This window comes from Pongo pygmaeus, chromosome 22, assembly GCF_028885625.2.
Source record: "Pongo pygmaeus isolate AG05252 chromosome 22, NHGRI_mPonPyg2-v2.0_pri, whole genome shotgun sequence".
Lineage (NCBI taxonomy): Eukaryota > Metazoa > Chordata > Mammalia > Primates > Hominidae > Pongo > Pongo pygmaeus.
The window spans coordinates 42,178,229-42,204,408 of record NC_072395.2 but is presented as its reverse complement, the minus strand read 5'-3'; the positions used below and the strand labels follow the sequence as shown (position 1 = coordinate 42,204,408).

The 26,180-nt window shown below is 40.5% G+C and overlaps 1 protein-coding gene across 6 annotated transcripts in view; it reads right to left on the bottom strand.

Annotated features, from left to right (window-relative positions):
• The window catches only part of BACH1 (BTB domain and CNC homolog 1), a 263,756-nt gene that overhangs the window by 125,992 nt on the left and 111,584 nt on the right, over positions 1-26,180 (bottom strand). For 3 of the 6 annotated variants that reach the window (XR_010125298.1, XR_010125297.1, XR_010125299.1), the window contains one exon: positions 11,705-14,877. The exons of the other annotated variants lie outside the window; for them this stretch is intronic. The gene's annotated coding sequence lies outside the window, so the exon portion shown is untranslated. Of the gene's footprint in view, positions 1-11,704; positions 14,878-26,180 lie in introns of those variants that run through there. 6 annotated transcript variants of the gene reach the window in all.

Sequence of the window (26,180 nt, the reverse complement as noted above, 5' to 3'; positions counted from 1 at the left end):
TTAGTAATCTTGACATAAAACTGAATTTGTTTAAAAAAATAAGAGAAAATATTCTGGCAACCCCTCGGTATGGGCCAAAAATGAAGAAAAAAAAAAGGGAGTGGTGGGGAGACATGTTGAGATAGACCAGAAAGCCGGTATGTGTGGTAAACTTGCATTGCTGCCGAAGGCTGCCACTAGAAAATAATTGTAATGATACAAAAAGTCACAGAAGGGAATTATCTAGCCAGAGAGAAGAATGTGGGGAATACAGACTTAATAAAAGGTCTTTGGTGGGATCCAAGAAATCATTTGTAGCAGGATGTTAAAATGTGACCCTTCCTGCCTCATATTTTCAGCTGAGACCCTAAATTCCCTCCCAAGGAGCCTTCGTGTGGCTAAAACCAGTTCTAACAGCCTTTGCCAGTCACCTGCCCCCATCAGAACATGTTAGGAAAAGCTTTTTTAAAAAGATGAAAGAATATCTTTGAGCAGAAAGCTTTTTTATTATTTGGGCTTAGTTCCTTAGGACTGATCCCCAGGAATGAAATTATTTGTTCAAAGGGAAGAACTATTTGAAAGGAAATCCTCATGAAGAGTGTGAAGGGAAAATAAATCTCGGGACCCCAAAATCACTAAGCCAAAAGGAAAAGTCAAGCTGGGAACTGCTTAGGGCAAACTTTTTTCCCATTCTATTCCTAAGAAAGATAGCTACTAAGATAAACTCAAAGTCATCCCTCCACTCACTGAGATAAATGCATATCTGATTGCCTCCTTAGGAAAAACTAATCAGAAACTCAAAAGAATGCAAACATTTGTCACTTATATACTTATGACCTGGAAGCCCCCTCCCCACTTAGCGTTGTCCTGCCTTTCCAAACCAAACCAATGTACATCTTCCACGTATTGATTGATGTCTCATGTCTCCCTAAAATGCATAAAACCAATTGTGCCCCAACCACTTTGGGCACATGTCATCAGGACCTCCTGAGGCTGGGTCACAGGCGCATCCTTAACCTTAGCAAAATAAACTTTCTAAATTGATTGAGACCTGTCTCAGATATTTGGGGTTCACAAGAGGCTGAAGAGATTGAAGAGGAAGAATGTGTATGGTATTCTGTGTTGTGGCACTTTCCTTCCTCACCTGTAGTGAAGAGAAGATGGCTTTAAGGGAACCAGGTGGAGGGCATGTGTCCCTTCAACTTCCAGGATGGTACCAGCCTCACTCTTAGAAAGTCCAAAGGAGAGAGAGTACCTGTAGCAGCCTCCCTGAGACATAGCCAAACAGCAGGATTTATTGGTGTCAGATGTATGTCTAGAGTTGAAGAGGACAAAAGTGAATAAAGAGGCTAGATGTAGACAGCCAGATCCAGGATGTGAGGGGAAACAGGAAACAGCCAGCTGGAAGAGGAAGCTCCTTGCCAGAAAACCAGAATTGGAGATCCTCAGGGAGGACTCTCCAAGGAAGCCATAATAGTGTACTATAAGAGAAGGAGGCAGCTAGGGACATCTGCCACCCCCAGCCCCACCACGTCTAACAGAGAAATAAAGCCTTCTCTCCCACTCACCAATACGCTGCACCACTACAGTCTTTAAGCCCGGAGAAGCAGGAAGCAGCAAGGGCGGGGGTGTGGGAGGAGTAAAAGAGCAAGACAAAAAAATAGAGATGAAAGGCAGTCCCCATGCTCTGCCCCATAAGAATGGGCCTTGTGCCTGGAACACTTCCTTGCCAAGTTCCAGGCTCCATGTGTGCTCCTTTGTTAGTCTTAATCATGTGTGTCAGTGGCCCTCAAGCACACCCCCAGCTTTCAGTATTTCAGGCCCTACAGGGGAAGGGTCAGCATCCTACTACTGCAGGACAGGATGGGTATGTGAAGGCCTCTTGCCCTGCATTGGCTGCCAGAGGGGCCCACTAGCCATGAAAGACTCATGCACATTGTTGGAGCTGGTCTCACCCTGTCTCTTCTCTATGTGAGTAAAAGCATTGCTCCAGCCAGTGTTTGACAGTACTGCGTTTTCCTTGGCGACTCCAATACTAAGATACAGTGGGCATAAGTGTTTGGATTTCTATTACAGGTGGCTGGCATTATGATGACCTTGTCTATCCTCCAGATAGCTGGAATCTTCACCTTGGCATTGGTAACTGGTACATGTTGTTCTGCTCAACGGTAGGTTTACAGATGAGGTCAAGTACAAACTGGAATAGGGAAGAAGTTTTAACTTGAATAAGCAATTGTATTAGACTTTAGTGAATATTTTAATACTAAAAATCACCAGAAGAACTATGAGATCAGCCTGGTGTGTCTTCCAGGGATGGTGGGGGGAGGGGTGGAGAATGACAAAATGCAAAAATTAAGAAAGAATTAAGTTGCTTTCTCCATTCCACAAATGAGTTAGAGAACTGATTAAGGGGGTGATAGAGCCAGCTAGTGAGAGTCAGTTACGTTCATTCCTTTCCAATTCTGAGTTCCATGGCATCACATTGGGGATTTGAAATTGACCATAGTGGTAGTATTTACACAAGAGAAATTGGCAAATGCTACAAATCAGGTTTTTCTTTTTCTTCTAAGAGCAAGTTGTTAAACATTTACCAGCACATCACTAGAAAGAACCTTTCGTCTAAAATTCAGGTGGCCTGTAGAAAACTTTTAACCAGAACCAAGGATTAGAACTAGGAACTGAGGCAGGAAATAGGGTCCGGAGGCAGGGAACCTAAGGACTTCCTAGAACTAAATTAAATGGAAAAACCCCAACCCAACCTTCTAAGTCCGAGTAAATAACTTTGTAACTCTACTTCAGCTATGACAGGAAACATCCTCTTCTTTGCATAGGGTGTACACATCCACTTTGCATAGGGTGTACACCAAGTAAATAACTTTGTAACTTCACTTTAGCCTCTTCATCTGCATAGGACAGTACACCAAGTAACCAACGGAAACCTCTAGAGAGAATTTAAACTCCAGAAAATTCTGTAACCAGGCCGTTGAGCCATTTGCTCGGCCCACTCCTACCTTGTGGAGTATGTTTCTGATGTCAATAAATCTCCGCTTTAGTTGCTTCATTCTTTCTTTGCTTTGTTTGTATGTTTTGTCCAATTCTATGTTCAAGACGCCAAGAACCTGGACACCCTCCACTGGTAGCAGAACCAGCAAATAAAATTAGCATCCCCAAGGATCAAGGCTGAGAGAGGAAATAATAACCTAAAAATTAATCCAAGGATGATCACATCATAAAGGCCACTTCGCCTTTGAACATGCCATTTAGACTAAGGTCAATTTAAAAATTAGCCTAAAGGTTAGTAAAGGGGTGCTAGAAAAATAAAAAACAGGAAGACAAGTCCAGCACAGTCCAGGAACAAGAGGACCAGACCTATTGGACCTTAGGCTGACTTCTGAGCATCCCCAGCAAGTGCCCAACATAGAGAGAACTAGAGGGAAAAAAAAGAAAACACTAACAAAAGAAGTAAGGAACAGCCATGGAAGGAATCTAGAAAGGAGGCTACCAGAATGTATATGTAGCCTTGTTTACAATTCAGAGAATTCTAGAGACAATCGCTGTATTAGTCTGTTTCCACACTGCTGATAAAGACATACCAGAGACTGGCTAATTTATAAAGAAAAAGAGGTTTAATGGACTCACAGTTCTATGCAGCTGGGGAGGCCTCACAATCATAGTGGAACGTGAAACGCACATCTTTCATGATGGCAGACAAGAGAGAATGAAAACCAAGTGAAAGGGATTTCCCCTTATAAAACATTCAGATCTCGTGAGACTTATTCACTACTTCAAGAACAGCATGGGGGAAATCACCCCTGTGATTCAATTAACTCTGATCAGGTTCCTCCCACAACACGTGGGAATTATGGGAGCTACAATTCAAGGTGAGAGCTGGGTGGGGACACAGCCAAACCATATCAATTACTTGAGTATATTTTGAGATTCATTCTCTGAGATCTGTTACTTTTGTCAATCTACGTGTTTTCCCATAGTTCTTAGCAATATAAATAAATAACAGTGAAAGAGAGTTGTTAGGCATGCCTCAAATAGAGCAGGGAAGGAGAAAGCTAAGAAAAATATATACATAAGAGGAATGTGAGGAGGTAGCTGGGCAGAGGAATGTAAACAATTGCAATTGGAAAAGAAACAAGCAGGAGCAAATATCTGAGGGATTGGCAAGCTGGTTCTCTGGCAGATTAGCCTGCAGGAAAGTTCCAAGGCCCTCATCATTTCTCTGAAGTTTGGGATCACTATCTTTCAGAGGAATGGTTTTTCTTAGAAAATGCACACTCCCACATCAGGCATCTCATTAACTTGTGGATTTGCTACAGATTATTTCTCTGCTCTTACGGCAATTTTTAAGCCTCTGAACTTTATCTTATTGTTAGTCATGATTTGATGTGGAATTATAAGCCCCATTAAAATGATTTAAATCTCTTAGAAAAGACCAAAAGCTGCAGTTCTGACTGTGATAAGACCACTTGAAGATAACAACCATAATTGTCCAGAGTAACTAAACAATCCCTCGCTTGTGGATAAATAAGTCTAGGTATAATCGATCTTTCAGGGATGCTAATCATTCTGTCAGAATCATTGTTGGTTTTGTATTTCCCCAGCAATCATGAACCATCTAACTTAGATCTTATTTCCCATAGATGTCATATCATCTATGGGATATAGATGGAAGATCATAAAACCTTAGTGCTAAAAGATGATCCAATTTAACCTGTCAATTGTATAACTAGCCCAACACTCAGAAGAGAAATTAAGTGACTTATCCAAGATCATACAGTTCAGTAGAATTCCATTGACCTAGGGCATCAATTAAATGCTTAACACTTGGTTAATTCAAAAAGTGATAAAATTCAGAGATGCCATATGTTGAACTACATGCATTTTATTTTTCTATTCCTGCATTAGTGTAATGCCTCTTTGTAATGACCAAAATAACAAGTTTACTGAGGCACAGAGAGGTAGTTGCATGTTTATGGATTTACAGTGTATCAGAAAGGACCCACAGCTGTTAAAATCCCTAGTCATGTGCCCCAATGCCTGGAAGCCCACAAGGAGCTATTCATTTCTGTTGATTTTTCATACTTCTGAGTGATACATATTAAAACCCTCAAGATTGTCTGCTACTGGGAAACTCACATAACTTTCTTGAGCATTGGTTTTAATATTATTTTTTACAATATTGGAAAATAGACCTTTAAGCTACCCCCCAGTTATAAATGCAATGGGAATGATGCTCAGATAGGCAAAAATAACAACAACAATGACTATTCATCCATTCCAGGATGCCCACCAAATGCCATCACAAGCAGCCAAACAGTTCTCTTTTCCAGGAAATGGAGCAAGGTATCTGCATCCCATCCTTCTTTTGCAGGAAAGAAGGACAACTAAATTTCCATATCAAACCAGGAGGAACTTGATATTATATTCCTTTTTTTTTTTTTTTTTTTTTTGAGACTGATTCTCTCTGTCACTCAGGCTGGAGTGCAGCGGTGTGATCTCGGCTCACTGCAACCTCCACCTCCCAGGTTCAAGCAATTCTCCTGCCTCAGTCTCTCAAGTAGCTGGGATTACAGGCACCTGCCACCCTGCCTGGTTAATTTTTATATTTTTAATAGAGACGGGGTTTCACCATGTTGGTCAAGCTGATCTTGAACTCCTGACCTCAGGTGATCTGCCCAACTTGGCCTCCCAAAGTGCTGGGATTACAGTGATACTATAGTCTAGGATCTACCACTGAGTGAATTCCACAGTCAGCATCAACATGGTTATCAGAGTATCTCTCAGAAATCAGAGAACTGGAAATAGATTTCCAAGAGTATTATTTCTAGGAGAGGTAAATTTTAAAAGAATAAGGTTGGCAGGGAAAGGATCAATGGCAGACCAAAAACCAGAGAGGTAAGATTTGGAGAGAAATCTTTGGATATCCATAGGGCATCAAAATGGTGTTAGGAGGCAATAATATAAGGGACCAAAAAGGGAAAGGCTTTGAAAGAGGAGCTAAGGCAGTGCTACTTTTCCATTTCTCTAACTGCTGGATTATTTTCTTTCATGTGTGCTATAATTTGAGGTTTTCATGTGGACTCCACCCCTTCTCAGGTAGTTTTCGTCTGAAAGGTATACTTTATGTAAGCGGCATTTCTCCTGTCCTTCAATAATAGCATTTATCTGTTAACCACTCAGCTCCGTGGTAGGCTCTCACGGTGGGATCTCATCGAACACACAATTATCCACTCCAGCTGCCATGAATGTGGCATTAATTTCTGACTCTCTGAGACAAAAATTAGATTGTGTTTCAAGTTCTTAGGACTGTAACACCAAATAAAATAACTGAAGTGAGTCTCAATCAATTTAGAGGTTTATTTTGCCAAAGTTAAGGATGCGTCCAGGAAAGAGAGACACAAGTCCCAGTAGGATCTGTGGCCCATACTTTTTCCAAAGAGGACTTTGAGAGCTTCAATATTTAAAGGGAAAAAAGTGGGCAGTGGGAAAAGGGGAGAGAAAAAAGAAAGAGGGAGAATACGGTCACATTCTTGTGATGCTTTGATTAGGCTCACTGAATACTCATATGGAAAGGAGGGGGTAGAGGGAATAGTCAATTATGTATTCATCTCACATTCAGTAAATCTGCACTTTACATAAGATAAAGTAAACATAGAGTAGAGGAGGAAGTCAAATATGCATTCATCTCAGGGTGGACAGGAATGATTTCCAGTCTCCTCTTGTACCATACTGTGAAGATAAGCTGTTCACTTACATTGTCAGAATGAGAGAGGCCCCCTGAAGAGACATGTGGCCTTCTACCCTATAACTATTTGTTTAGGAACTCATGCAAAGGTAGTTTGCTGTTGTTGTTGTTGTGTGTGTGTGTGTGTGTGTGTGTGTGTGTGTTTTGCATGACTCAACTTAACTTTTCCCTTTTGGCTTATGAATTGGGAGCCCTGGGATCTTATTTTCCTTGCACAGGAATTTACCTGATATTGCTAAGTGACTGATCCCTTGGCAATCATGGAATTTTACATTAAGGCTGAATTTTCAATTAATAGCCCATGGAACCTCCCTGGGACCCATAGTCATTTTTACGACATGCTAAAATTAACTGCAATCCACCTGTCCAACTCTTGCTGTGTGCTCAGAGACCAAAGGGCAGATGACTTTGCCATCCAAGCCAGCACATTCCTCAGCTGCCTTTCTGGGGCTTCATTACTGACTTACTGAGAGATAAAAGCTTTTGTCTTCAGCATCTCCCCTGCCAGGTTGGTGATAAATTTACTAGTGCAAATTACCATCCAGGACAATGCTGCAATTCCATTTTGCCAGAGGCAGCTGATTCTCTTTTTAAAGGTGAACCAGCTCCTAGTTCCTGAAAACAACTTTTTCTCCTCACACTCAGCTTTCACACATTTGTAGAAACTATTATTAAGGGATTTTTTTCTCACTCTTGAAGTCTATTACAAGGCAATTGCTGAATACAGAGTATATCCAGTTTCCAAAACTGAAAATAAGAGAAGATTGGTGCTCCTGGCCCTCAGACCCATTCTTTTACCCTTTTTGGCACCCTCCCTCTGAGTATAGTTCATACCCTCTGTAATGGCTTTTTTGATGTCAACCCAGCTAAGCTGTAGTCCCCAGGTATTCAAACACTAATCTAGTTGTTGCTTTGAAAGGATTTTGCAGATTTAAAGTCCCTGTTCAGTTGACTTTAATTAAGGGAGATTATCCTGGATAACCTGGGTGGGCCTGGCTTAATCAGTTGGAAAGCAGGCCCGAGCCTTCCTGGAGAGAAGAAGGAATTCCACCTGCAGACAACAATTTCATCCTGTGTGGTAGAGGTCATTACTCCCTACTGGTCCTACTTCTCTGGGCAAATGCTAAGTGACACACCTTCGTACTATACCACACACAAGCCCGCTGGAAACATCTTTCTGGTGACTCCTGCTTTGGACTTCCCTTTCTCTCTTCCTTCACTCAAATTTTCTTTGTATGCCACAGTGATGATATTCCTTGGTAAACAAAAAGCTAGGACCTGTGACCTAAGTATAGATATTTTTTATTGTTCCGTGAACATGTTTAAATGAACTATCTTATCAGAGTACAGATACTAAATTCTGTTTATGCATATGATGGCCCAAATTTATTGGAAGGAAAAAATTACCTGAAATTGGTATACCCAGGATAATTTGGGGCATATGATCACCACAACTGTACCCAAATCAATAAACTTCCCATTAGAAATGAATATTATCCCATTTATGCTAAGGTGTTAAAGGTCTTGACATTGTACTTTTATGCCATAAGAACATAAACACTTAAGTGTAATACATCTCATAATGTATTTTTATTTTTACAGAATTCTTCAAAAGTTATTACTTCATAAATCAGTGTTTCTGATATTGTGGTTCTCTGACCAGCAACATAAGCATTAAAAACTTATTAAAGATAAAAATTTAAATTTTCTTGCCCCACCCAAGACTTGATGAATCAGATGACTCTCTGCAGGGGGTGAGGGGCAGGGGTTCCAGCAATCTGTGTTTTAACAAACCCTCCAGGCAAGTCTGATGTCCTCTAAAGTTTGAGAACCACTTTCTTAATCTGAGAAAATCACAGTACTGGGAACACATGGGCTAATTTTGAATGACAGATTTGTGAGCAGTTAATGAGTTAAGGTATTAAAAAAAACCTGGAAATTGTTTGTAAAAACAACCATCAAAAATGAATTAATTAGGAGAATACTGGCATCTACTACCAACTTAGCAAGTTTAACACGTTGGAATGTAGGTGAACAGACAGCCCCAGCACCAGCCCCAATGTTTATAAAACCTCCTTCTAGAGCACAGCCACTAGCAACTCAGTTCTCATCTCCCAATAGTTACTTCGTCTCAACTCAAACTATGAAATTTCAGATATTTGAAACTAGAAGGGCTTAACCTAAGTCAGGGATTCATCACTATAAATTGACAGGGTCACAGAGTACGAACACAATCATGAAAACTTTTCATCCATGGGTCAAAACTGTTACAGGGAGTTAGGCATGAACGGGGCAAGAGAGGGCTCTCCTCCACCTACTGGGAATGTCGGATGATGGTTGGGCAATTATCACATTGCCTCTCTAAAAGTGATAAATTGGCAGCCAGCGCCAGGAAGAGGCCATTTCCTGATGGTCCACACCTGTTGCATTAAAGTGTTAGTTGAATGCAGGTGCCAGGGAGAAGCAAAAACGGTCTTCCAATAAAATCTCAGGTATCGGGCAAATGAGCCCCGGCATGCACATTAAGAGACAAAATGGCGGAGTATGACCTTCTGGGGACACTCCACCGGAAAAGGGAAGAAAGCCTCAGATGGGCATGCACACAACTTCCTAAACACACTACCGCGTGCTCACCTCTGAGCATAAGGAAGGCACTGCACATGGGGGCGGCCCACCCTAAGGGAAGAATCATGGGAAAGGGGCCAGCCTACAAAGTCCTAAGATCAAGGTTAAATACTGCACTTGACCTCAGTGCCCACTTGGGTCTCTTCCGAAAGTACTTTCCTTTCTTTCCTGTTCTAACGCCTTTTTACATAAACTTCCACTCCTGCTCTGAAACTTGCCCCAGTCTCTTTTTCTCTCTTATGCTCCTCAGTTGAATTCTTTCTTCTGAGAAGGCAAGTATTGAGGTCGCTGTAGACACGTACAGATTCGTCGCCAGTAACTCAGATACCGTTCACCTTTCACCCTAAAGAGGAAGAAAGCCTATAAACTAATCAGCCACCCAAAACTATAACTACCCAGAGCCATCCTGAACTTACCTTGATGCTCCTACGCTGCATGCTACAGGTGGCTATGCTTCCTCAGCATGACACCAGATTATGCTACTCCCATTCATCCTTCCTGGATCATTTAAAATGTCATCTCTGCCGGCCATGACCCTTTCAGTCTGGGCTGGCCACAATTTCTCATGCTCTTATAGCACTGATGGGGAGTTCACATCCGCTTTTATTTTCTTCAGACCCTGACTTTGCCTCCATTCCCTTGCCATATCATTCCATCAGACTCTGCTTGAGAGTGTCTAACAAATATAAACATCTTTAGAATTTAAGGTCAGAAAAAAAGGAGATTTCAGTATGTTCAAACGAAAAGGCTTGAGCACATTAGTAAACTCAGTAGACAAAGGAGTTCTAATCTCTGGACAAAATTGGAATCGGCAATGTATTTGGAAAAAAAAAAAAGTGTGAAGTGCAGCTCTGAAAACAGTTACCCTTTTCTTCAGAAACTGAGAATGATGTGTATATACTGAGACGATATTGTGAAGTGTTAACTTGTAATTCTCCCTAAAACTGCCCCTCATACCTCTCCTCATTCAGGCTGCTGAGCAGGAGTATTGCCTGAACCCTGTTCCATGTTGTCATCCCAACAAACACAGAGAACTAGGGGATCACGTTTTAGCTTCTTAAAAGTTTCTTGGCCGAGACTGGGTGTGGTGGTGCACGCCTATAATTCCAGCACTCTGAGAGGCCGAGGTGGACAGATCCCCTGAGGTCAGGAGTTCAAGACCAGCCTGGCCAACATGGTGAAACCCCGTCTCCACAAAAATACAAAAATTAGCCAGGCATGATGCCAGATGCCTGTAATCCCAGCTACTCAGAAGGCTAAGGCAGGAGAATCACTTGAACCCAGGAGGCGGAGGTTGCAGTGAGCCGATATCCCACCATTGCACTCCAGCCACAGAGCAAGACTCCATCTCAAAAAAATAAATAAATAAATAAAAAAAAATAAGAATAAAGTTTTTTGTCTGAGGATGGCAGCTCACTCCCGTAATCCCAGTAATTTGGGAGAATGCGGTGGGCAGTTGCTTGAGCCCAGCAGTTCAAGACCAAGCTGGGCAATATGGCAAAACTCCGTGTCTACAAAAATAATAAAAATTAGCACAGGTTTGGTGGTGCACATCCCAGCTACTCAGGAGGCTGAGGTGGGAGGACTGATTGAGCCCAGGAGGAGGAGGCTGCAGTGAGCTGAGAGCGTGCCACTGTACTCCAGTCTGGGTGTACTCCAGTCTCAAAAAACATAAATAAAAGTTCCTTTTTCTGTTACCATCACCTACACCCCATCATTTCCCGTCCCCAGAATCAACAAAAACCTCTTTGTCTGGAGGGGAGAAGGGTGAAAGATAGAAAGCAATTTAAACCATTAATCAACAAGAAAGAGTTTTAGTCATATTAGGCAGTGTGAGAGGGACACAGAAAATCTTATTCCATGGTTAAAAGACAGAGAAAGAGAGGAGGAGAGAAAGGGAAGCAGAAATGGAAAGAGGAAAGAGAAAACAGAAGAGAAGAGAAGACAAGAGAAGAGAAGAGAAGTAAGAGAACAACAGATTTTAACCTCCTCCAGCCCTTGTTTGTGCTCACACACAGCCTCCCAGGAGAGCTATCCCAAGGATGCATAGCAGGCCTGGCGAAGCAAGTAAGCTTGCCAGCATCTCTCCCAGTGAAACAACCAAACACCCTTGAACCACGAAGAAAAGCAACATGGAAAATTGGAGAAACAGGAACCAAACTGGGGAAATCTGTAAGAGTGTGTTGACCTCAGAATCAGGGCCTCCTACTTGAGATATTCTCAGAAGATAATGACAGGAATTTGATTTCTCTCCTTGAATCAATGTTATTTCTAGATGTCTGGAATTTCCAAGTTGACCAACAGTCATTTGTTGTTATTTTTTTCTTTTTTTTTTTTTAATCCCACAGACTTGGCAACATTCTCTTCAAAGTGGCGTATCCAGGCCGGGTGCAGTGGCTTACACCTGTAATCCCAGCGCTTTGGGAGGCCAAGTGGGCAGATCACCTGAGGTCAGGAGTTCGAGACCAACCTGGCCAACATGGCAAAACCACATCTCTACTAAAAATACAAAAATTAGCTGGGTGTGGTGGCACGTGCCTATAATCCCGCTACTCAGGCGGCTGAGGCAGGGGAATCGCTTGAACCTGGGAGGTAGAGGTTGCAGTGAGCCAAGATAGCGCCATTGCACTCCAGCCTGGGCAACAAGAGCTAAACTCCATCTCAAAAAATAAAATAAAATAAATAAAATAAAATAAAATGACATATCTAATGCCACAAGTGTCTTTAGATTATTCTCTCATTGCCTGCCCTCTGATTTTTTCTTACCTTCCTTCCATTTCTCTCTTCCCTCCCCACTTTGAATGTTCTTATCTGTCCTTTTATTCACAGTTCCTTAGGTCAGCCACATCTGGGATATTCAAACTTTCTGGACTGGCCTCTTATTTGGGTAAGAAACAGGATTACCTGTCATTCTCTCTTCTTTTTACCCATGTTTTAGAACCTGCTATTGGATAATTGCATTGTTTATTCTGTGTCTTTAGAAAGTCTGTAAGAGTAAGGCCACTGGAATCAGAATAAAGAGGCCTACTTTCCACCCCCACACTTCTGTTTCTTCTTTTTTTTTGAGATGAGTCTCGCTCTGTCAGCCGAAGTGAGCGGATCACCCCGGCCATCATGGCAAAACCCCATCTCTACTAAAAATACTTCCGTTTCTTAAATAGCTGGGAAAAGCAATTTTTAGCCATTAGTTTCTTCATCTGTAATATAAATAAGTTAAACTAAATTTCCATTAAGTTTCCTTCCTGTTGTAAAATGCTATGATTCTCAATGGAAAAAAAAAAGACCCATATTTAAACTTAGGTTATTCAAGGACAATGAATTAATTTTGTTTCAGGCACCAGCAAAGATTCTTCTATTTTGTAAGAGGAAATAATAGAAAACCCTATATCAGGTATTCATTCAGAACCATTACAACTAAAAATATGTTCTTCCTTATTATCTTCTATTTTAACTTTCTCACTTCCTTTAATGTATTAATTTTTACACCAATGGAGTTTTTCCCACACTTTCTTCCTTTTTCCTGGCTGGTAAAACGGGAAGCTGGTCCAGTTCAGAGTTTGCCTCCTCCTCTACACATACTAGGACCCCCTGTCCAGCTTCCCTGAGACATCATCTAACACAGTGCACTGTCTTCACCTTCTACTCTCATTTTTTCCTCTCTGCAGGGCACTGCCACTGTTCAATCATCTGTCTCTCCACTGGTTCCCGTGTGAACTTCATACAAGTAAAGCAATTTCTTGCTTGTCTTTATGTCTCTGGGCCCAGCCAGTACTTGAAACAGATATGCATCTAATAAGTAATGACTGAATAAATTAATTATAAAAATGTATCTATCATGCTAGATGAAAAACCCTGAAGGAAACTTAAATATATTTTGCTAAGTGAAAGAAGCCAGTCCAAAAAGGCTACCTACTACTGTTTGATTTCCAGTGTATGACACTGAAAATGACAAAACTATGGAGACAGTAAAAAGATCAATGGTTGCCAGGAACTTGGGGAGAGAGAGGAAGGGAAGAATAGATGGAGTACAGGGCCTCTTCAGAGCAGTGAAACTATTCTGGTGGATATGGTGGATACATATGATGATATATTTGACAAAACCTACAGAATTGTACAAGGAGTGAACCCTAATGTAAAGTATGGGTTTTAGTTAATAATCATGTATTAATATTGGTTTATCAATTGTAACAAATGTAGCACTCCAAAGCCAGATGCTAATAATAGGGGGAACTGAAGCAAGGATAGAGGAAGCATGTGGTAATTCTATACTATATGCTCAATTTTTGTAAGCCTAAAACCGCTCTAAAAATTAAAGTCTATTAATTCTTAAAAAATGAATGAGCCCCCATTAGTCTCTCCTAGGTCACTTGGTTTTGTGTAAGTAAACTTTTAACTTGGAGCAGGTAAAGACAGCTAGATAGGGTCATACAGCTCATGCTGACATGAGAACCAGATATCAGGCCTGCTACTTTCCTGCCTAAGGACTTTTCCTGTAGCTGACTTGTTTTTCATTCTGGTCTTATTTAACTTTTAGCTGTTTTTTTTTTTTATCATCTGTTAGCTTTTATCCTTTTTTCATAGCTTTTCGTGCAACCTAGGCATTGTTTATATCATTATCTTGGCTGTGTCACTAATTAGCAATTGATTTCTGAAAATTTAGCTCATCATCAATAAATGCTGTTCCTAAGTAGTCAATTAGAATGAACATCTCCCAGGGATTTATGGGGTTATTAAGTCTGGAAGGTAGTCTTGGTGAAGGCATACCTTAAGACCTTGTATCCCAGGAGGATAATCTGTGGTGACAGCAACAGGAGGTGAACTTGCTCAGCCCAGCTGTGGAGTTCAGCACCAGGCTGGTGAATCCATCTTCCCGAGACCTCATGCTGTCGCAGCCAGGAGACTTATGCTCTAATTATGTGCCCCTCTTTTGCAACCCCTACAGCTTAATGGGTTTCACATTCTCTTCAGGTCTAATGTCCATTTTAAAATTGACTGACATGCCATTATCTCTCAGGTTTGGGGGGACTTGTTTCTTCCTAGGAAGGGAGTTTTGCAATATATCTATTGACCTGCTCCTGACTAGTGCATTAAAGAGAGCTCTTCTTCAATCTTGTCTTCCCACAAATGAAGTAGCACTTTGTTCTCTTAGAGAAGCTCTTTTTACTGAACTGCATTAACCACCCACATAAACCCACCTCCTCGTGCATCCCTGTGCTTGTGTTCCTCCTTTCTGAAGCTCTCCCCAGTTGGCAATGAAAGGAAGTGCAGACAATGAGCTGTGGCTTCTTGAAGGGCAGAGGCAGACTCCTCAGTCACCGTCTTGTAATGAATGATTACAAGAACTCATTGTGCAAGGCAATGAAGAACATTTATGTTGATACAATACCTGGGCTTTAAAATGCCTTCCGATGACATACACCAGGAAAAATCAACACAGCCACTTCAGCTGGGATCGCTGAGCAGGAGCCTCAGATGTACTCATTTTTAATTAAATCTGTCTCTCTCTCTCTGCAAGCCTATGAGAGAGTGGATAAGACAAGGACAAAATATGAATGACTTATTTTAAATAAAGAGACAACCTGTAAGCTATTTTCCCTGGCCAGTTCATAAAGCTCAGTAAGTGAGTACAGTGAAAACAGAATTGTTGAAAGGTCATTCAACAGGTAATAACTGTTATTGGTTTTGGTGGTAGTTTAAAAACTCACCTATTTAGGTTTCAAATAAAGTCTAGTAGTAGATAGCACCAGCTATTAAAAAACATTTTCAAAGAATATTTATAAGACCAAGAAGAGATGTCAATACACCCCTATCAGAACAGCAAAAATAAAAAGTAGTAACACCACCAAATGCTGGTAAGGATGTGGAGAAACTGTATCTGTCATACCTTGCTGGCAGGAATGCAAAGTGAGAGAGCTACTTTTAAACCATATAACTGGGCAGTTTTTTAGACTTGTCAGTTTCTTATTCTTTAAAAAATAAACAACTAAACATGTATTTACCATATGAACCAAAAATCACATTTCTGAGAATGTATCCCAGAGAAATGAAAACTTCTGTCCACAAAAACACCAGTACACAATGTTCACAGCAGCTTTATTTTGTAATAGCAAAGATCCAGAAACCACTGAGATGTCCTCCAATGGGGGAATGGTGAAACAAACCGCGGTGCATGTCATAGAATATTGATGGCTCTCACAGGTATTATGCTGAGTAAAAAATCCAATCTCTAAAGGTCAAGTACTGTATGATTGCATTTATATAACATTCTCAAAACAATAACAGAGAGATTGAGAACAAAATTAGTGGTTACCAGGAGTGGTGGTGGATAGAGTAACCATAAGGGTATAAAGAGTTAGCATGCATGAGATGTTTATGGTAATGGAATAGTTCTGTGTCTTGACTATGATGTGGTCACACAAATCTACATATGTAATAAAATGACACATATTGTACTGATGGCAATTTCCTGGCTTTGGTATTGTGCTATAGTTATATAAGATGTTACCATCGGGAGAAAATGGGTGACACTGTACTATAGTTATATAAGATGTTACAACTGGGAGAGACATGAAACTTCTCTCTACTATTTGTGAATAAATAATTATTTCAAGTATAAAAACTTTAAAAAGAATATTTAACAACATAAGAAAATGTTGAAAAAAATTATAATGTTTTAAACCTAAGCAATATATTAACAATATATGCAGAAAAACTATGCATACTTATATACCACCCCCAAAAAGTGCTAGAAAGAAAAACATACCTACTGGTATATTAGTGATTGTACCTAGAGAGCAGAATTTAAATTCTCTGTTTCTTGTCTGTGCTTTACATAACGTCTACAATGAGCATATATTAATTTTATAATCAGCCCTTAAAATTCTGTTTCCTTGTGCTCCACTAGAAGGATAGTCCTTTTAAAAACAGTAAGTTATATATGCTCTGCTAAAAATCAATGAACTAGAACTCATTTCTGAAAGGAAATTGCAGAAGTGAGAGTAATCACCCAAGAGAATCAACTAGTTCCTTCACATAAAAACCAGGGAGAATCTTACTTTGTTTATAAGGGCTCTACTTGTGTGAGGCGTATTTTTTCTTAGCTAATACAACTCCAAAATTAACAAGACTACCAAATACCATGACTATTACGTTTAAATCAGATAGACTAATTTTATAGCTACCAAAGCAATGGTGTTGATTTACTTGGGATGTATTTCCCTACCTCAACAAGGTAACAGTCAGAAAGCAGGTGCTCCTTATTGTGCTTAATGTAAATTATCGTTAATGCCTCTAGAAGAAGACTGTGTGCTAACTGGCAAATTAACCTAAGATAAACATAAATGTTCAGGTCTTTATTGAAGTGCCTTATGTTTCATCATTATGAAGCTGTGCTCCTGGCTACCTATCTAATCTTTCCCTGTGAACATCCTTGCTGTTAATATATAACAAGTTATTCCTACCCTTTATATTTAATGCTTAATGTTTTCTCTTTGGATAATTTGCATTTGTGAGCTTACTTTTTGTAAATATTTCTGAAGTAGACTTCCCACATCTCCAGGATGAGTTTAATGACAGGAGATAACTGGGGTTTATAATTTTCCCTAGCTATTTATGAAAACAAAGAACAGCCTATTTATTATTCAGATATAAAGCCTCTATTCATCAAAAAGGCATTGATTTCATATTTTTGACTGAAATAATCCTGAATTGTTTTAAGTCATAAAACAAACGCCATCCCAATTATAATTTCAAGATAGGCTAAACAATTAAAAGAAATATAATACAGAGTTGAAATTCAAATAAATGTTTAGTTTCATCTCATTTATTTTAAACTTGAGTAACAGGAATGCAAAAGAGAAGAATACACAAAAAAGTACAAATAAGGAAAAATTCCCTAAAACCAACTGACATTCAAAAGAAAATTCTGGGCCGGGCGCAGTGGCTCAAGCCTGTAATCCCAGCACTTTGGGAGACTGAGGCGGGCAGATCACGCGGTCAGGAGATCAAGACCATCCTGACTAACTCGGTGAAACCCCAACTCTACTAAAAATACAAAAAATTAGCCGGGCGTGGTGGCGGGTGCCTGTAGTCCCAGCTACTCAGGAGGCTGAGGAAGGAGAATGGGGTGAACCTGGGAGGCGGAGCTTGCAGTGAGCAGAGATCGGGCCACTGCACTCCAGCCTGGGCGACAGAGTGAGACTCCGTCTCAAAAAAAAAAAAAAGAAAAGAAAATTCTGCCTATTGTTGCATCATAGAAATAGAAACAGATGTAAATATGAATACCTTAGTTGGAAGGATAAAACAAATATATACATAGTTACAGGCAGCATGGTGTAGAGAAAAAGGACAAACAGACAGAGATTCGAATCCTGCTCCCAGAGTGCTCATAGCTGAGCAACGGTCAAGTTCAGGGTCATACCAGGAAACCTTTCCATTTTAGAGCTGACCTCCTCTGGCCAGCACTGCTACATCTCAGAGACACCCAAGTTCTTGGTGCCATTTAGGCCAGTGCTACACCCTTGCTATCAGAGTTCAACTGAGTGTTCTGAATTTTTCAAAGCTACTGAGTCATATCCCTTCTTCACTTAATGCCTCTCATCATCCCTGGAGTGAAGTGGTAGACCCTGTGGCTCATCGTCATCTTAAGGGTCCTCTCTTCCTACCCCTCTCTTTTTTTTTTTTTTTCAGTTTGTATGTCCATACCTACAAAACACAAGTTATTATATTCACATCCTTGTTACCAAAGTATAAGATATAAGCTATTACATTTCCAATATTATAGTTGGGGCAACAGACTTACAGACTTACAGAAAATAAGAAACCTGTCTACAGTTGCACAGTTTGAAAGCCAGAAGGTCTGGCTCAGGCACTGATGGTGTGTGAGTTGTGAAGTAACAAAGTGGTTGTCTCAGTCCATACATCTGGTAGTGGTGACATGTGAGGTGGGCTGGATGTGGGTACAGATTGATTCCTGTATTTGCTGCTCCTTGCATTTCACTTTTTGATTCAAATAAATTATTCTAATCAATGACGTCTCACACTAGCTCCTTCATTTAGTTCATTTCTTTTTTTTCTTCTTTTCCTTTTAAAAAAAGATCCTATACTGACAACTCCAAATGCTGGCAAGTTGAGGAGCAGTAGGAACTCTCATTCATTGACTGGTGGGAATGTCAATGTTACAATTTGGAAGACAGTATGGCAGGTTATTACTAAAGTGAGCATATTGTCACTATAAATTCCAGTAAGTGTGCTCCTTGACATTGACCTAAATTAGTTAAAATTTTATTTCCATAAAAAATGTGGATGTAGATATTCATAGAAGCTTGATTGAAAGTTGTCAAAACTGGGAAGCAACTGAGAATCCCTTTAGTAGGTGCAGGAGTTATTACACTTTGGTGCATACAAACAGTAGAATAAGATTCAACACCAATAAGAAATGGCTATTGTGCCATGAAAAGACAAAGAGGAATCTCAAATGCATATGACTAAGTGAAAGAAGCCAGTCTGAAAAGATGACTTACCATATGACATTCCAACCATATGAAATTCTGAAAAGTAAATATGGAGACAAAGATCAGAGACTGGCATAGGTTATTGGAGAGGGAAACATGAAAAGGGAGAGTTCAGAGGATTTTTAGGGCAGGGAAATGATTCAGAATTTCTTCTTAAAAATTTTTTTATTTCCATAGGTTTTTGGGGAACAGGTGGTCTTTGGTTACATGAATAAGTTCTTCAGTGGTAATTTGTGAGATTTTAGTGCACCCATCAATAGAGTAGTATACACTGAACCCAATTTGGAGTCTTTTATCCCTCAATGCCCCTCCCAGCCTTTCCCCTGAGTCCCCAAGTCTTTTTTATCATTCTTATGCCTTTGTATCCTCATAGCTTAGCTCCCACTTATGAGTGAGAATATACAATATGTGGTTTTCCATTCCTGAGTGACTTCCCTCAGAAGAATAGTCTTCAGTTCCATCCAGACTGCTGCAAATGCCATTAGTTTTTTCCTTTTTATGGCTGAGTAGTATTCCATGGTATATACATACCACAATTTCTTTATTATTATTATTATTATACTTTAAGTTCTAAGATACATGTGCGGAATGTGTATGTTTGTTACATAGGTATACACGTGCCATGGTAGTTTGCTGCACCCATCAACCCATCATCTACATTAGGTATTTCTCTGGATGCTATCCCTCCCCTTGCCCCCCACCCAACAGGCCCCAGTGTATGATGTTCCCCTCCCTGTGCCCATATGTTCTCATTGTTCAACTCCCACTTATGAGTGAGAACATGAGGTGTTCAGTTTTCTGTTCCTGTGTTAGTTTGCTGAGAATGATGGTTTCCAGCTTCATCCATGTCCCTGCAAAGGACACGAACTCATTCTTTTTTATGGCTGCATAGTATTGCATGGTGTATATGTGCCACATTTTCTTTATCCAGTCTAACATTGATGGGCATTTGGGTTGGCTCCAAGTCTTTTCTATTGTGAATAGTGCTGCAGTAAACATATGTGTGCATGTGTCTTTATAGTAGCATGATTTATAATACTTTGGGTATATACCCAGTAATGGGATGGCTGGGTCAAATGGTATTTCTAGTTCTAGATCCTTGAGGAATCACCACTCTGTCTTCCACAATGGTTGAACTAATTTACACTCCCACCAACAGCATAAAAGTGTTCCTATTTCTCTACATCCTCTCCAGCATGTTTCTTGGCTGTTCAATGATCACCATTCTAACTGGCATGACATGGTATCTCATTGCAGTTTTGATTTGCATTTCTCTAATGACCAGTGATGATTATCTTTTTTTTATATGCTTTTTGGCTGCACAAATGTCTTCTTTTGAAAATCCCGCCCCTCTCTTAAATCCCTTCTAATATCCTAAGAGAGAGAAGTGATGCCAAGCTCTGCTGGGGACCCACCACACGGGAAGTATTCCAATCTCAGCTAGTTCTATTCATCCAAACACCAGGTCTGTCTCCACCTTCTGAGACCACACAGAAAAAGCTAAATTTCTTTGCATCATCATTATCATCCCCATGCTTATTAATGTCTTGGTCCTTTATTCATGTACTGGACGCTCTGCTAAAAACTCTATAGGCACTCCTCATTTGATCCACCTAACAGCCTCAATCAGCAGGTACTAATATTTTGTTCCATTTTACAGGATAAATTCAAGTTCAGAGAAGTTAAGTAACCAGCCTAAGACCACAAGCCCAGTGAGTAGCAGGGCCAAAATTTGAACTCTCCACTCTTAACCATACATCACTCTCTGCATATTAGGCAACAGCTTTGTTGCCGCCCTGAGCCTGCTCTCATGCAGATTAAAAGTTCTTGTTTTCAAAGCAAAACAATCATGAAATCATGACATTCTATCCAACGCAATAACCATTAGGATATTTCCTCAGAGATTCCAGCTGGAATTCTATCCAGTGTGATAACTATGAGGACATTGCCTCAGAGATCCTAGCTGGAATGCAATAGTTAATTCGAATGGCTGGTGGCATTCAGCAAATGGTGAAAACAGCAGAAAGAGGGATGTACAGGAGTTGTGTGTTTGCAGTGTCAGAGCTGAAGGGGAGAAGGCAATGTCAAATTACCCACAATCCCACTGTTCAAAGAACCCTGTACTGACCTTGTCTTCTTTCGTTCTTCACATTTCAAGAGTTACAGAAGAATCTCAAAGAACTTTTCAGTGTCTGTGACAATACATTTCTATGGGTTATAAACTCCTCAAACTGTAAACACTTTGAGAGTAGGGGCCATGTTTTACTTAGCTTTGCATCATATACACGTTTGATTAAATCAGGGACAAAAATCAATGAGCAACAAACTACACATAGAACCAAGAAAAATTCAGAAGTAGACGCTGATCGAACGTCACTGCAAAAGTTATAAAGCACAACTTGTTTTAGTTTAGGTTCCCTAAGAAGCAAACTCTGACATGAAGTCTTGGTGCAAATAGTTTATTCAGGAGTTAATGCTGAAAACAGAAGAAAGGAATAGAAACAGTGAGACAAAAGAGAGAAAACATCAATAATTGGTGTCTTAATGAACTGGATTAACACTGTGAGAAGCTGTGCAGAATACTCCTTAGAACTGTCACACCAGGTGATGGGGGGTGGTGGTATTACTCACCTTAGTTGAGAGTTGCTTCTGAGGGTGTTAACTCCCCTGAAATTCTGTGTCATGCATGAAAAGCATTAAGCAGGCTCCCGCAGTTTTGGAGAAAGCAACTTACAGAGACGCCCTGGCACAAACTTGGTGAAAGACCCTGGCAGTGGCTTGTGGGGCAGCTGTCCTGGAATGAGGAGACTGAGGACATATGGCAACAGTCATGGTAAATCACAAGTTTTTGCACTCACATCTTTATGTAAGCTGGCTAAAAGAAACTATGGAGCCAGGTGCAGTGGCTCATGCCTGTAATCCCAACACCTTGGGGGGCCGAGGTGGGCGGATCACCTGAGGCCAGGAGTTCGAGATCAGCCCGGCCAACATGGTGAAACCCCGTCTCTACTAAAAATACAAAAATTAGCCAGCATGGTGGTGCACACCTGCAATCCCAGCTACCAGGGAGGCTGAGGCAGGAGAATCACTTGAACCGGGGAGGTGGAGGTTACAGTGAGCCGAGATCACGCCACCGCACTCCAGCCTGGGCGATAAAGCAAGACTCCATCTTAAAAAAAAAAAAAAAAGGAAGAAAAAGAAGAAGAAATGATGGAATAGAATGTCTCCTGTGGTCTCGGATTTTCAGGTGAAGCTCCAAGCTGAGTACAATAAGCGTCACAAAGCATGAAATCAAGAAACCAGCGGACATTTCCCAATTTGTGGAAATGAGGGTGCCCATACAGAATAGAAAAGAGTATCTGTATCAGTTTACCAGGGATACCATAACAAAATAGCACAAACTAGGTGGTTTAAGCAACAGAAATGTATTTTCTCACAATTCTGGAGGCTAGAAGTCCGAGATCGGGAGACTAACAGGGTCTGTTTCTCCTGAGACCTCTCTCCTTGCCTGGCAGGTATCCCTCTTCTCCCTGTGTCTTCACTTGATCTTCCCAGGGACCCAATATCCTGTTCTTAGAGACGTACCAATTATATGGATTAGGTCCTACCCTAATAAGCTCATTTTAATTTAATCACTTTTTTTTTTTTAACAGACCCTATCTCCAAATACTGTCACCTGCTGAGGTACTAAGGGTTAGGAATTCAATATATCAATTTTGGGGAAACACAGTTCAACCCATAACAGTATCTCACGCTCAGCTGGGGGCTTGCTAAGCAGTTGCAGAAATTCATAAGTCCCTAAAGAAGGATACGGTGGAATTGCTCTCTGGAGAGCATGACATGGATAAGCTAGAATTTAGGGGTTTATGTGAACATAGAGGCTGGTGCCTGCCTCCCGCCAGAGAATGTAGACAGTGAGAGGCTGGCAGGAGGAAGGAAAGGAGCACCGGAAGCAGCCCGCATTTGGAACGGCAAGGAACCATGCATTTCCGGTGGGTTCGGTGAACTCCGGAAGAGAGCCAAGCTTGAGCCATCTTGATGGGATGCAGCACACTAGGCGGTACCACCAGAGGCTTGGAAAAGGCCAACTGGGTATTGCATCTCTTGACACCCTGTGTAGAGCCCATGTAGAGCACACACAGACCACCTGCACCCCACAAATGAGCCAGCATTTGGAGGCCCAGCACACATATTATCACCAGCCAAGATAAACCCATAAATATCATGAAGTGAGTAAAAATGCCTTTCCCCCTTTCATGCTAACCCCTGCTTCCCAGTTCTGGAGGAGCCAGCAGCAGGAGTTGGGAAGAGAAGCAAAGGAGAAAGGAGTTGCATAAGAAAAGACCACACCTCTTTCCTAGCCTAGATCAGACCTGAGTTGAGGGAAGGTGAGAAGCTCAGAATTGGATCTGAGCCTGAAGTTTTTATTTAGACTGGGCTGTTTAATACCAGACACAGTGACTCTTAACAAAACAGGATTTGTCTAACAAGTCAAAAGGACAAGAAAGCTATGTGATTTTCCTCAGATCTCATTCAGGGATAAGGAAAAGGGATCAAACAGACCATATTTAAATGCAATAGACAATGAAAAATTAAATCATTCCCTAGTTCTACCCCCGCTCAGTTTAGCTCACTCAATAAACCAACAGCACTTCATGTTTTCATGTACAGATTATGGGGGGAAGAAGATTCTGAACTGGCCTCCTTCCCAGAAATCTCCTAAATTATTTTGTACCCTGTTATCAAATTAATATTCTCTAGACACTACTTCTATCTCATTATTCCTCTGTCCAAAATTCTCCAATGACTCCGTGGCCTAAAGGATAAAGCCCACGGTTTTCTTCTTGCTCCTAAAGACCTTCCCCACCAATGCTCACCTCCAGACAGCTCATGAGTCTTCTTTCCCTAGGAAAACCACATTCCAATCTCATGGTTTTCCAGGAGTCTTTTCATCGTGGCCTGGGAGGGTTTGAAATAAAGCTTGTACCTCAGTGACATAGGTCAAGTAACCCAAACCATCCTCCTCCTCATTCAACCATAAACAGCCTATATTGGCTTCTGTGTATGAGAAATTGATGGCTATCCCTTGTCCCAGTTTCCTTAAAGAGTTCATGTTACCACTAAACAGAGTTCCCCTGTTCTTCTATCTGTCATTTCTCACATTATGGGATGTACATCAGGGCCTCATCGTTATTCTCTTTCATATACCTGGACCTTATTGTATAGGAGCTCAAAGTCTAGCTCTTTACATTTCTCTTAGTCTTCTTTGATACTAAGTGAGGCAACAACAACAACAAAATGATAGTATAGGCCATTTTATTTTACTTTATTGACACAGGGTCTTGTTCTGTTGCCCAGGCTGGGGCAGTGGCTTGATTAAGGTTCAATGAAGCCTCAAATTCCTGGGCTCAAGAGATCCTCCAGCCTCAGCCTCCTGAGTAGCTTGGATGACAGGTGTGTGCCACCACATATGACTAATATATATATATGTATATATATATATATATATATATATATACAGACAGGGGTCTCCCTATATTGCCTAGATTGGTCTCAAACTCCTGGGCTTAAGTGATCCTCCCCACTCATCCTCCCAAAGTGCTGAGATTACACACATGAGCCACCACATCTGGCCCATGTAGGTCTTTTTAAATAGCCCTGAGCTTCTCAAGCCCCTACACACCTCCCACATAGGAGAAAGGAAAACCTAAATGATTAAATTTGACCTCCTGAGGCCACATAAAAACGGACCCTCAAAAATTCACTGTACTTAGGAGACTCATGGACCGGTTATCAAACCTCTAGTAGCAAAGTCCCTGTAGAGTTTCCTTGGACTTCTACATTTTCTTGCAACAAATAATACATTTAAAAGTCAATGGATCTCATTCTTTATCAACCAAGAAAATATGTTTGCAGAATCTAAAATCTCATCTAGAGTTAAGATCAACATTTTTTTTTCTTCTGGTCCTTTCGTTTATTTCTTTAAAATTGTCTTATCATTACTATGTAAGCTTGTACCTGAATTACAGCTTTTAATAAAGCAATTACACTTCTATTTCTCAGATGCCTGATGACCATATTAATCTCTCCTCATTTGAGTTATTAATTGCACGTTCTGTCCAATACCTTTGGTGTGGCTTCCAAGGAGACAGTCAGAAGGCTTCTTGGGAAGGGAAGGACATGTTTATTGTCGGCCCTGTGGGAGTGTTTGCATAATTACTGGAATGATTAAAGAGGTCTTTTCTAAAACAGACAAGCATACTAAGTTTTAATATGTTTCATGACAACGCATAAGACAAGAGTGCATGTTGTACCTGATATAGGACCCTGCAGGTCGCCAAAATAAATAAATATGTGTAGAAGTGCTGGAATGAATTCAGTCATGGATATAAACAGAAATTTCAAGGGGAAATGAGCTTTGATTCTTGATGAGAGAATTGTTTGTGATCAGAATGAGGACAGCTGTACAGCAAAGGTGACAAAGAGCCTGGGGACATGAAGTCTTAAATAGTTTGCTCTAATCCCATGTTGTAAAGATGGCTTAATGTGAGGGAGGGGGTAGCAGGAAGAGTTTTGATGAATCCTGAGATTGGAATTAAAGCTTTTCTAATTTGGCTCACTGGTATTTAATCTTATAACTGTGCATCCTTAATCAAAACTCAGAGAGAATCTTTAATCTTGTGTGTATAAAATGAAAGATGATTAGAGTCTCCTGACCTGCCTGTGAGTTCCAGCTGTTTCCTTCTTTTCTATTTCCTAGGTTCTTCATATCTCCCACTAGCCGGAGTTACATTAATAGAAAAAACAGCATCCCAAAATTGTAGGAGAATAAATATGAAGAACATATTCATTCTTCATTTTTTTCTTTTGGTGGTTAATGGGCATCTATTATGTGGAAGACATTGTTTTACATATTAATATAGAGCATGAACAAGACTGACATATCTATTTGTACAGACTGCATTTTAGAATCTAACTAGGACTTTTTCACCATTTCTTGGCTAAGTAAGCAAATGCAAGTGATTCAGGAAAATAAATATGCTTTTAAGGAGTAAATAATTATGTAGAAAAATTCTTCTGTTTCAGATGACTGCAAGGTGCAAACTGTTTACGAAGAAATTCTTCACATAGCTGGTCAAGTGTTTGGATTCTGTTAGAAGATTGAGAACAAGGTGATAAAATGCATCATTCCAGCATCACAGGATTTTGATGACCACACAAAGGCTTTGAATCATGCCTGATGTATTTTTTTAATGCACAATAAATAGGAATCCAGGGCCAACTCCCCTGACCCACACCACATCCTA